A 12,760-nucleotide genomic window follows, 5' to 3' on the forward strand; every position below is an offset into this window, starting at 1 on the left:
CGCACCATTGCACTCCAGCCTGGGTAACAAGAGTGAAACTCTGTCTCAAAAAAAAAAAAAAAAATATTTTCAAGACTATATCAAACACAGTTGGGCATAGTGGCTCACGTCTGTTAATCCCAGCACTTTGGGAGGCCCACGTGGGCAGATCACAAGGTCAGGAGTTTGAAACCAGCCTGGCCAACATGGTGAAACCCCATCTCTACTAAAAATACAAAAATTAGCTGGGTGTGGTGGCGGGCACCTGTAATGCAGCTACTTGGGAGGCTGAGGCAAGAGAATCACTTGAACCCAGGAGGCAGAGGTTGCAGTGAGACAAGATCATGCCACTAAGCAAGACTCTGTCTCAAAAAAAAACAACTATATTAAACTCATACACACGAAGAACTTTAATCCTTTTATCAGAAAGTTTATATTCAGAAAACACATAAGGCAAATCCTTTAACATCCTGTTAAATGTAGCAAATAAGCTACATTTAGCTTCAGAAAATTTTTAGAGAAAGATTTTGATCCAGCTTCTAAGCAGAAACTAATATTTGTTCAACTTGTATTAGCTACTGTCCTAAACACTTAACTTACATCAACTAGCCCATTCAACAAGTTAAGTAATATCATCAGTGTTATCACAAATTTTAAGGATCATATGGTAATATGCTTAAGGAAGGTTATATTACAGATTCTATAACATATAAGATAATTTCTCAGAAAGCATCATTTCTACAATAAATTTCTCCCTCTTTCCCATCAGTTAACTTCTTCTAATTCAGGGAACCAAAATACTATTGCTGTTGGACTACATTCTGCATTTAGTTAGTGTGAATACATAAGGGTCAAAAATTATTGTCTTCCAAACCTTATATCTGAGTAATATAACTTAGATTCCTCTCCATACATCAGCTATACTCTACTTGGACTTTAGGGCTGAATATCCACAGAATTTATAGATTTACTTAAACACCTATCCTGATAACATGAATGACGCTAGAAAGTGGAGAGACTGTTATTCTCAGTTTCTTACTCACTTTGAAATAGATTTAATTGTTTATTCTCTTGACTAAATTATACTTGTTCCAGACTGCCAGCCACCTGCCAGTGAAAGGAGAAAGCCTTTAGCAAACTTCAGTAAGATAATCAAGGCCCAAAACATACCAACAACCAATAAACAAAATATTTGGCTCCTAAAACACTTGTCATAATTTAACAATTGGAGGAACTTTAGCATTAACCAGTATGAGAAATAAGCATTACTTCTTTCAATGTTATGCAGGCAAATGGTAGTGTGTCCCATTTATTGAATGTTAAACATGTGGCAGGCACAGTTTGCCACTTAGTTGCTCAGCAGTCCTGTGCAGAAGGCATTGTTAGAAGGTGTTGAACTAGGTGTGAACACAGCAGTAGTTGCAGACACCCAGAGGAAACTTGGAGTCAATAGCCCTTACTCTGGAAGAAAGATGAATGAACGTAGTACCATGGGGATTTTGAATTTTGTTCTCCACATTAAAAAAATAATCAGAAGAAAAAGTTTGCTCTAACTCACCAGCATCAGACAATTAGTCCTGTGTCTCAAACTCTGAAAACTTGTCAATGTTACTTGCATGAAGTTAATCCTAACTGATTTCACTTCTCAGCAGTTTGGTGGAAAAATTCATCTCAGTCATCAGTAGAGCTAATTCTGAGGGCATACTAAAATCAAAGAGTTTTATGTTGTCTTCAGGTAAATGGGAAATGATTGCTCATTGTCAACTATTATGGTATTCTGTGGTCCTGAACCAGGAGATTCATTGATAGCTGGAACTACAGGTGCACACCACCATGCCTGGCCAAGTTTTTGTTACTGTTGAGATGAGGTCTCACCAACTTGCCTAGGCCAGTCTTGGACCCCTAGGTTCAGGTGATCCTCCTGCCTCATCCTCCCAAAGTGTTGAGATTACAGGCATGAGCCATCATGCCCAGGCTAAACTTTTTCTTTATTTTTGTCTGACTGAGTAACCATCCCCAAGACACATATTCATCAGATTCTCCAAGGTCGAAATGAAAGAAAAAATTTCAAGGCAGCTGGAGAGAAGGGACAGGCCATCTACAAAGGGAACTTCATCAAACTAACAATGGACCGTTCAGTGGAAAACCTATAAGCCAGAAGATATTGGGGGCCTATATTCAGCATTCTTAAATAAAAGAAATTCCAACCAATAATTTTATACCCAGCCAAGCTTCATAAGTGAAGGAGAATTAATCTTTTTCAGACAAGCAAATGCTAAGGGAATTTATTACTGCCAGATCTGCCTTATAAGAGGTCCTGAAGGGAGTGCTAAATATGGAAAGGATAGGTTATTACCAGCCACTACAAAATCACACTTAAGTACAGAGACCATTGACACTACAAAGCAACCACATGAGCAAATCTGCAAAATAAACAGTTAACAACAAAATGACAGGATCAAATCCTCACATATCAATATTAAACTTGACTGTAAATAGGCAAAATACCCCAATTAAAAGGCATGGAGTGGCAAATTGGATAAAGAAGCAAGATTCCGAGACCTCTGTTCTGTTCCATTGGTCTATATCTCTGTTTTGGTGCCAGTACCATGCTGTTTTGATTACTGTAGCCTTGTAGTATAGTTTGAAGTCCAGTAGTGTGATGCCTCCCGCTTTGTTCTTTTTGCTTAGAATTGACTTGGCTATGCGGGCTCTCTTTTGGTTCCATATGAAGTTTAAGGTGTTTTTTTCCAGTTCTGTGAAGAAGGTCTTTGGTAGCTTGATGGGGATAGCGTTGAATCTGTAAATTACTTTGGGCAGTATGGCCATTTTCACGATATTCATTCTTCCTAACCATGAACATGGAATGTTTCTCCATCTGTTTGTGTCCTCTCTTATTTTGTTGAGCATGGCTTGTAGTTCTCCTTGAAGAGGTCCTTTACGTTCCTTGTTAGTTGTATTCCTAGGTATTTTATTCTCTTTGTGGCAATTGTGAATGGCAGTTCGTTCTTGATTTGGCTCTCTTTAAGTCTGTTATTGGTGTACAGGAATGCATGTGATTTTTGCACATTGATTTTGTATCCTGAGACTTTGCTGAACTTGCTTATCAGTTTCAGGAGATTTGGGGCTGAGACAATGGGGTCTTCTAGATATACAATCATGTCATCTGCAAATAGAGACAATTTGACTTCCTCCTTTCCTATTTGAATGCCCTTTATTTCTTTTTCTTGCCTGGTTGCTACAACCGTCTGATCTTTGACAAACCAGACAAAAGCAAGCAATGGGGAAAGGATTCCCTGTTTAATAAATGGTATTGGAAAAACTGGCTAGCCATGTGCAGAAAGCAGAAACTGGGCCCCTTCCTGACACCTTACACTAAAATTAACTCCAGATGGATTAAAGACTTGAACATAAGACCTAACACCATAAAAACCCTAGAAGAAAATCTAGGCAAAACCATTCAGGACATAGGTGTAGGCAAGGAATTCATGACCAAAACACCAAAAGCATTGGCAACAAAAGCCAAAATAGACAAATGGGACCTAATCAAACTCCACAGCTTCTGCACGGCAAAAGAAACAGTCATTAGAGTGAATCGGCAACAAACAGAAGGGGAAAAAAGTTTTGCAGTTACCCATCTGACAAAGGGCTGATATCCAGAATTTACAAAGAACTAAAACAGATTTACAAGAAAAAAAACTAACAAGCCCATTCAAAAGTGGGCAAAGGATATGAACAGATACTTTACAAAAGAAAACATACATGAAACCAACAAACATATGAAAAAATGCTCATCATCACTGGTCATCAGAGAAATGCAAATCAAAACTGCATTGAGATACCATCTCACGCCAGTTAGAATGGCGATCATTAAAAAATCTAGAGACAACAGATGCTGGAGAGGATGTGGAGAAATAGGAACACTTTTACACTGTTGGTGGGAGTGTAAATTAGTTCAACCATTGTGGAAGACAGTGTGGCAATTCTTCAAGGACCTAGACATAGAAATTCCATTTGACCCAGCAATCCCATTACTGGGTATATATCCAAAGGATTATAAATCAGTCTACTATAAGGACACGTGCACACGAATGTTCATTGCAGCACTGTTTACAATAGCAAAGACCTGGAACCAACCCAAATGCCCATCAATGATAGACTGGACAGGGAAAATGTGGCACATATACACCATGGAATATTATGCAGCCATCAAAAATGATGAGTTCGTGTCCTTTGTAGGGACATGGATGAACCTGGAAACCATCATTCTCAGTAAACTGACAGAAGAGCAGAAGATCAAACACTGCATGTTCTCACTCATAGGTGGGTGTTGAACAATGAGAACACATGGACACAGGGAGGGGAGCACTACACACTAGGGTCAGTTGGGGGGAAATAGGGGAGGGACGGTGGGGGGTGGGGAGCTGGGGAGAGAGAGCAAGGGGAGAGATGCCAGATGTAGGTGATGGGGAGGAAGGCAGCAAATCACACTGCCACGTGTGTACCTATGCAACAATCTTGCATGTTCTTCACATGTACCCCAAAACCTAAAATGCAATAAAATAAATAAATGGAAAAAAAAAAAGAAGCAAGACTCAATGACCTATAAGGTCTCTCTCTTCAAGAGACCTTTCCCACATGCAGTGACACCCATAGGCTCAAAGTAAAGGGATGGAGAAAAATCTACCAAGCAAATAGAGAAAGAAAAAAAAAAAATCAGAGGTTGCTCTTCTAACTTCAGACAAAACACTTTAAACCAACAAAGACCAAAAAAGACAAAGAAGGGCATTATGTAATGGGAATAAGAAGATCTAACTATCCTAAATATGCTCCGAACACTGGAGCACATGCAGATTCATTAAACAAGTTATTAGAGCCCTGTGAAGTGACTTAGATCACCACAAAATAATAGTGAGAGACGTTAACATCCAACTGAAAATATTAGAGACATCATTGAAGCAGAAAACTGCAAAGATTTTTCAGGACCTGAACTCAACACTGACCAAATGGGCCTAAGAGATACCTACAGAACTCTCCACCCAAGAACAACAGAATATACATTCTTCTCATTTGCACATTGCACATACCCTAACACATAATTGTACATAAAACAATCCTCAGCAAATTTTAAAAACCTGAAATCATACCAAGGATTCTTGAACCATAGGACAATTAGTATAGAAATCAATACTAAGAAAATTGTTCAAAACCATACCATTACATGAAAATTGAACAAACTGCTCCTGAATGACTTTTTGATAAACAATGAAATTAATGCAGAAATCAAGAAATACTTTGAAACTAAGGAGAACAAAGATACAAAATACCAGAATCTCTGGGGCATAGCTAAAGCAATGTTGTTAAGAGGGAAGTTTATGGTGCAAAATGCCCAGTCAAAAAGTTAGAAAGATCTCAAATTAACAACCTAACATCACATGTAGAGAAACTAGAGAAAAGAGAGCAGACCAATTCCAAAGCTAGCAGAATGAAAGAAATAACAAAATCAGAGTTTAATGAAGGAAACTGAGATTTAAAAAAAAAAAATTCAAAAGAGTAACAAATCCAAGAACTGATTCTTTGAAAAAATAAATAAGATAGGCAGACCACATAGCTAGACTAATGAAGAAAGAGAAGATCCAAATAAATACAATCAGCAATGACAAAGGGGTTACCAATAACCCCACAGAAATTCAAAAAACCCTCAGAGACTACTATGAATACTCCTATGCACACAAGTTGGAAAACCTAGAAGAAATTGATAAATTCCTGGAAATACAACCTCCCAAGATTGAACTAGGAAGAAATTGAATCCCTGAGCAGACCAATGAGGAGTTCTAAAATCGAATCAGTAATAAAAAGCCTAACAACAAAAAAAAGCCAAGGACCAGAGAGAATCACAGCCAAATTCTGCCAGATGTGTTAAAAAGAGGTGGTACCATTCCTACTGAAACTATTCCAAAAAATTGAGGAGGAAGGACTCCTCCCCAACTCATTCAATGAGGCCAGCATCATCCTGATACCAAAACCTGGCAGAGACACCACCAAAATGAAAACTTCAGGCCCATATCCTCAAAGAACATAGACATAAAAATCCTCAACAAAATACTAGTAAACGGAACTCAGCAGCATATCAAAAACCTAATCCACCACAATCAAGTAGGTGTTCTCTGGGATACAAGATTGGTTCAACCTACGCAAATCAATAAATATGTTTTATCACATAAACAAAACTAAAAACAAAAACCACATGATCATCTCAATAAATGCAGAAAAGGCTTTCAACAAAATTCAACATCCCTTCATGTTAAAAATTCTCAACACACTAGGCATTGAAGGAACATACTTCAAAATAATAGAGCCATCTATGAAAAACCCACAGCCAATATCATACTGAATGGGCAAAAGCTGGAAGCATTCCCCTTGAAAACTGGCACAAAACAAGTATACCCTCTCTCCCAACTGTTCAACACAGTACTGGAAATCCTAGCCAGAGCAACCAGGCAAAAGAAAGAAATAAAAGGCATCCATATAAGAAAAGAGGAAGTAAAACACTGCTTGTTTGCAGGTGAGATACAATTCTATACTTAGGAAAATCCCATAGTCTCTGCTCAAAAGCTTCTTGATCTGTGATACAGTTAGGCTTTGTGTCCCCACCCAAATCTCATCTTGAACTGTAATCCCCATGTGTCAAGGGAGAAACCAGGTGGAGGTAATTGAATCATAGGGGTGGTTTCTCCCATGCTCTTCTCATGATAGTGTGTTCTCACGAGATCTGATGGTTTTATAAAGGGCACTTCCCCCTTCACTCAGCACTTCTCCTTCTTTCTGCCTTGTGAAGAATGTGCCTTGCTTCCCCTTTGTGTTCTACCATGACTGTAAGTTTCCTGAGGCCTCCCCAGCCATGATGAACTATGAGTTAATTAAACCTTTTTTTTTTTATAAATTGCCCAGTCTTGGGTGGCTCTTTATAGCTGGATGAAAATGGACTAATACAATCTGATAAACAACTTTAGCAATGCTTCAGGATACAAATTCAGTGTACAAAAGTCAGTAGCATTCATATACATAAACAACATCCAAGCTGAGGGCCAAATCAAGAAGCAATCCTATTCACAATAGCCAAGAGAAGAATAAAATACCTGAGAATACAACTAACTAGAAAGACGAAAGATCTCTACAATGAGAATTACAAAACACTGTTCAAAGAAATCAGAAATGACACAAACAAATGAAAAAATATTTCATGTTTATGAGCGGAAAGAAATCAATGTTGTAAAAATGGCCATACTGCCCAAAGCAATTTATTAGACTTAATGCTATTCCTATCAAACTACCAATGATAGTTTTCACAGAATTAGAAAAAAAATTATTTTAAAATTCATATGGAGGCTGGGTGTGGTGACTTATCCCTAAAATCCCAGCACTTTGGGAGGCTGAGGCAGGCGAATCACAAGATCAGGAGTTGAGACCAGGGTGGCCAACATGGTGAAACCTTGTCTCTGCTAAAAATACAAAAAGTTAGTTGGACACAGTGGCAGATGCCTGTAATCCCAGCTACTTGGGAGGCTGAGGCAGGAGAATTGCTTGAACCCAGGAGGTGGAGGTTGCACTAAGACAAGATTACGCCACTGCACTCCAGCATAGGCAACAGAGTGAGACTCTGTTTCAAAACAAACAAACAAAAAAACTCATATGGAACCAAAAAGGAGGCTGAACAACCAAGGCAATCCTAAGCAAAAAACAAAGCTGCAGCTATCACATTGCCCAACTTCAAATTATACTACAAGGCTACAGTAACCAGACAGCATGGTACTGGTACAAAAACAGACATGTTGACCAATGAAACAGAGTAGAGCCCAGATATAATGCTGTACCATCTACAACCATCTGATTTTCAACAAAGTCAACAAAAACAAGCAATGGAGAAGGGGGTAACTGACTAGCCATATGCAGAAGATTGAAACTAGACCTGTTCCTTACACTGTATATAAAAATCCACTCAAGATAGATTAAACCCTTAAATGTAAAACCTAAAACTATAAAAATCTTGTAAGATAATCTAAGAAATACCATTCTGGACATAGGCCCTGGCAAAGATTTCATGAAGAAGGCACAAAAAGCAATTGCAACAAAAACAAAAATTGACAAATGAGACCTAATTAAACTAAAGAGCTTCTGCAGAGCAAAAAAACTATCAACAGAGTAAGCAGCTTAAACAAGGACAAATATTTGCAAACTGTACATTCAACAAAAGTCTAATATCCAGAATCTATAAGGAACTTTGACAAATTAACCAGCAAAAAACAACCCCATAAAAAAGTGGGCACAAGACATAAACAGACATTTTTTTAAAAGAAGGCATACTTGTGACCACAAAACACATGAAAAAATGTTCAGCATCACTAATCATTGGAGAAATGCAAATCAAAACCACAATAAGATACCATCTCACACTAGTCAGAATGGCTATTATAAAAAGTCAAAAAATAAGGATTGCTGACAAGGTTGTGAAGAAAAGGGAACACTTTATACACTGCTAGTGGGGATGTTAATTAGTTCAGCCATTGTGGGAAACAGTTTGGCAATTTCTCAAAGAAGTTAAAACAGAATTACTAATCAACCCATTAATTCCATTACTGAATATATATACCCAAAGGACTATAAGCCATTCTACCATAAAGACACATACATATGTATGTTCATCACAGCACTATTCACAATAGCAAAGACACGGAATCAACCTAAATGACCATCACTGGTAGACTGGATAAAGAAAATGTGGTACATATACACCATGGAATACTACACAGCCATAAAAAGAAGACGATCATGTCCTTCACAGCAACATGGATGGAGCTGGAGGCTATTAGGCTAAGCAAATTAACACAGGAACAGGGAACCAAATACCACATGTTCTCACTTATAAGTGGGAGCTAAACATCAAATACATATGGATACAAAGAAGGGAACAACAGACACAGGGGCCTACTTGAGGGCGCAGGGTGGGAGGACGGTGAGAGTCGAAAAAGTACCTGTTGGGTCCTATGCTTATTACCTGGGTGATGAAATAATCTGTACACCAAACCTCCATGACATGCAATTTACCTATATAACAAACCTGCACATGTACCCCTGAACCTAAAAATAAAAATCAAAAAAAGATATATGAGATTATGTCATGCTTCAGGCTTAAAATTCTCCATTAACTTCTCATCTAAAACTTAAAGCTAAAGTCCTTACCATGACTTTACAGGGCCATATGTAATCTAGCCTTTTGTCCCTACTACCTTACTGCCCACTACCCACTAGCTTACTACCTTATAAATCAGGGTTCTCCAGAGAAACAATAGGAGATTGTGTACGCATACATTTATATATACACAACACACACACACACACACACACACACACACACACACGGAGAGAGAGAGATGTATTTCAAGAAATTAAGAAATTGGCTTGAGTGATTGTGGGAGGCTAGCAGGTCTGAGATCTGTAGGGTAGCCCAGAAAACTGAAAACTCTAAGGTGGGAACTGATGGTGCAATCTTGAAGCAGAACCTCTTTTTACTCAGGAAAACCTCAGTTTTGCTTTCACAGCCTTGCAGCCAGTTGGTTAAGGCCCATCCACATTACGAAGAATAGTTTCCTTTACTTAAAGACTACTGAATACAGATGTTAACCACATCTACAATACCTTCACAACAATACCTAGATTAGTGTTTGATTGGATAACCAAGGACTATAGCCTAGTCATGTTGACCCATAAAACTGTCACACTACCCTCACCCTCATTCCAATCTCTCCAGCTACAGAGGTCCCCTTGATAATCCTCAACCCACAAGGCATGTTTCTATTTCAAGGCCTTCGTATATTACTATTCACTCTCTCTAGATGCTCTTCCTCCAGATATCTATGTAGCTAGCTCCTTCTTTCTTTTACATCTTTTTGCTTAGGTCTTTCTTTTGAGGTCTTCTTATTCTATATGTAAAACTGCAACCCTACCCCACACAGCCACACCCTACAGGATTCCATTTCTCCCTCTATTCTGTATTTTTTTCTTTGGCACTTATCACTATAGAGGATTCTATGTATTTTGTTTATTTATCTTCTTTATTGTCTACATTACACCTAAAGTGTTATTTTCCCAAGGGAGCAGATTTGTTTTCATCTATTTTGTTCACTGGTATAACCCCAATACTTGGAATAGTCCCTGAAACAAACCAAGTGTTTTCTATATATTTAATTAATAAATGCCTATGTATTTGTATTATTCTGTTTCCTTAATGTCTCATTTGCCACCACCCTCATTCAGTCCACTGTGACTTCTGAGCTACATGATGATGATGATGATGATGGTGATGATGATGATTTTGAGACAGGGTCTCACTCTCTCATCCAGGCCTTAGAGTGCAGTGGCGTGACTTCAGCTGACCGCAACTTCCACTTCCCAGGCTAAAGCAATCCTCCTGCCTCAGCCTCCTGAGTAGCTGGGTCTATAGACACAGGCCTCCATGCCTGGCTACTTTTTGTATTTTTTGTAGAATAGGGGTCTCCCTATGTTGCTCAGCCTCGTCTTAAGCTCCTGAGCTCAAGTGATCCACCCACCTTGGCCTCTCAAGTTGCTGAGATTTGCTGAGATTACAGATATGAGCCATTGTGTTCAGCCTGGTCTAGATTAATGAAAAGCTTCCTAACTGGTCTCCTTCCATCTATTCTTGTCCTCCCTTCAATGCATTCTCCATACTGAAGCATTTCTGGGGTGTGTGTCTGATGGTATCAGTTCCCTGCTCAACACCTTTCACTAGCCCTTACTGATCCTATGCTTCCGAGTGATTGAGCCCCGGCTCAGCTCTCCAACTCCTCTCTACTGCACACCCTGCTCTCCAAGACGGAACTTCTTTTTTATCTTTATTGTTTGTTTGTTTTTTGAGACAGGGTCTCACTCTGTCAGGCTGGAGTACAGTGGTACAATCTCAGCTCACTGCAGCCTCCTACTCCTGGATTCAAGTGGTTCTTGTGCCTCAGCCTCCTGAGTAGCTGGGACTACCGGTGTATACCACCATGCCCAGCTAATTTTTGTATTTTAGTAGAGACAGAGTTCTACCACATTGCCCAAACTGGTCTCGAACTCCTGGCCTCAAGTGATCCTCCTGCCTCTGCCTCCCAAAGTGCTGAGATTACAGGCCTGAGCCACCGCACCCAGAGCTTCTTATTCCTTGACCTCGCCATGATCCTCACCTCCCAGTGTTAGCATACGTGGTTTTCTATATCTGGAACGGTCTTATCTTCTTCATCACCCAGCTTACTCCTCTCATCCTCAGGGGCCCATTTGTAGCTCGCCTCCCACTTCCATCCTCAGGGCTGGGTAATTTGCCCTTCCTGTGAACTCCTGTTGCTCCTTATATGCAGCTGTCATAGCACTTTGCACCAAGTAGAGAGTAAAAAAGGTAAAAGGACAAGAGATTTCTGTGTTCTTAAGGAAATGGGAAGTCAGAAAACAGAGGTAATCACTGTAGACTAATTTGGTAGTAAAACATGGAAGATGTGATGATTTCCTTGAATATTTTTGTAATGGGAGAGATCTGAAAATATTTGAAAGCAAAAGAGACAAACTTTAGGCAGGAAGAGTTTGGAATAAACAGAGGAAGAAGAATTAGGAGAACAAGAGAAAGATTGAGAACCAGACTGTAGAGATCAGGACTCTCTCTTGGCTACTACAAGGGGGATTGGTATGTAGTGATGAAGCAAGAGGTTTTATAACCGAAATATGCCAAGGCTCTGCATGAAATGTGAGTTTGGGGTTTGTGTATTTGGATAGGGGTTTTGGAAACACAAGGAGAGGTTTATATGTGTTTTAAGAATACCTAGTACTACTTTATCGGTTTGGCAGTACATATGAATAGAACCCTTGACAATGAACTAATGAACCCCAACAGGGAGGAAAAGAAAAGAGTATGTATTTGAAGAGATTGTATTTCCAAACCTCTACTTGTCAGGTTACATGGTTAGCCTAAACAAACAGTAGATTACTGTGCATAAATTCCGTAACTTCCTTGTTTTATGATCTTCAAGGAAATGATGGCTTAGTGTTGACCCTTTGTTCAAAGATAATCATTCTTACCTGAATAAAGATAATTACATTTCTAAAATTGGTAGGCAGATGGCTCTCAAGAGGGACATTAATGAAAGAAAAAAAAGCAGACAAAATTTAGAAAATGTCTTATTTTAATAAGATTCTAAATGCTATGGATGATTTTAGCTTAGTTGAGAAAATTTTACTGAAAGCATCTCATCCTATAATGTGAGTTAAAGACAAATTAATGATAAATTTAAGGTGTCTTCATTCATATCAGTAGGAAACTGACATAAAATGTGATCAAAGCAAACTAAATATTTTTACTTGTTATGAAGATCTGTTGAAATTAAACCAATGATATCATAAAGACATATAAGCAAAAAGTCTCTAAAACTTAGGGCAAAAAATCAAGGGAGGTTGGGCGCAGTGGCTGGTGCCTGTAATCCCAGCACTTTGGGAGGCCGAGGCGGGTGAATCACTGGAGGTCAGGAGTTTGAGAACAGTCTGGCCAACATGGTAAAACCCCATATCTGCTAAAAGTACGAAAACTAGCTGGGCGTGGCAGCAGGCGCCTGTAATCCCAGCTACCTGGGAGGCTGAGGCACGAGAATCACTTGAACTGGGAGGCAGAGGTTGCAGTGAGCCAAGATCGCACCACTGCACTACAGCCTGGGCAATAGAGTGAGACTCAGCCTCAAAAAAA

This window comes from Cebus imitator, unplaced genomic scaffold (assembly GCF_001604975.1).
Source record: "Cebus imitator isolate Cc_AM_T3 unplaced genomic scaffold, Cebus_imitator-1.0 Scaffold177, whole genome shotgun sequence".
Classification (NCBI taxonomy): Eukaryota; Metazoa; Chordata; class Mammalia; order Primates; family Cebidae; genus Cebus; species Cebus imitator.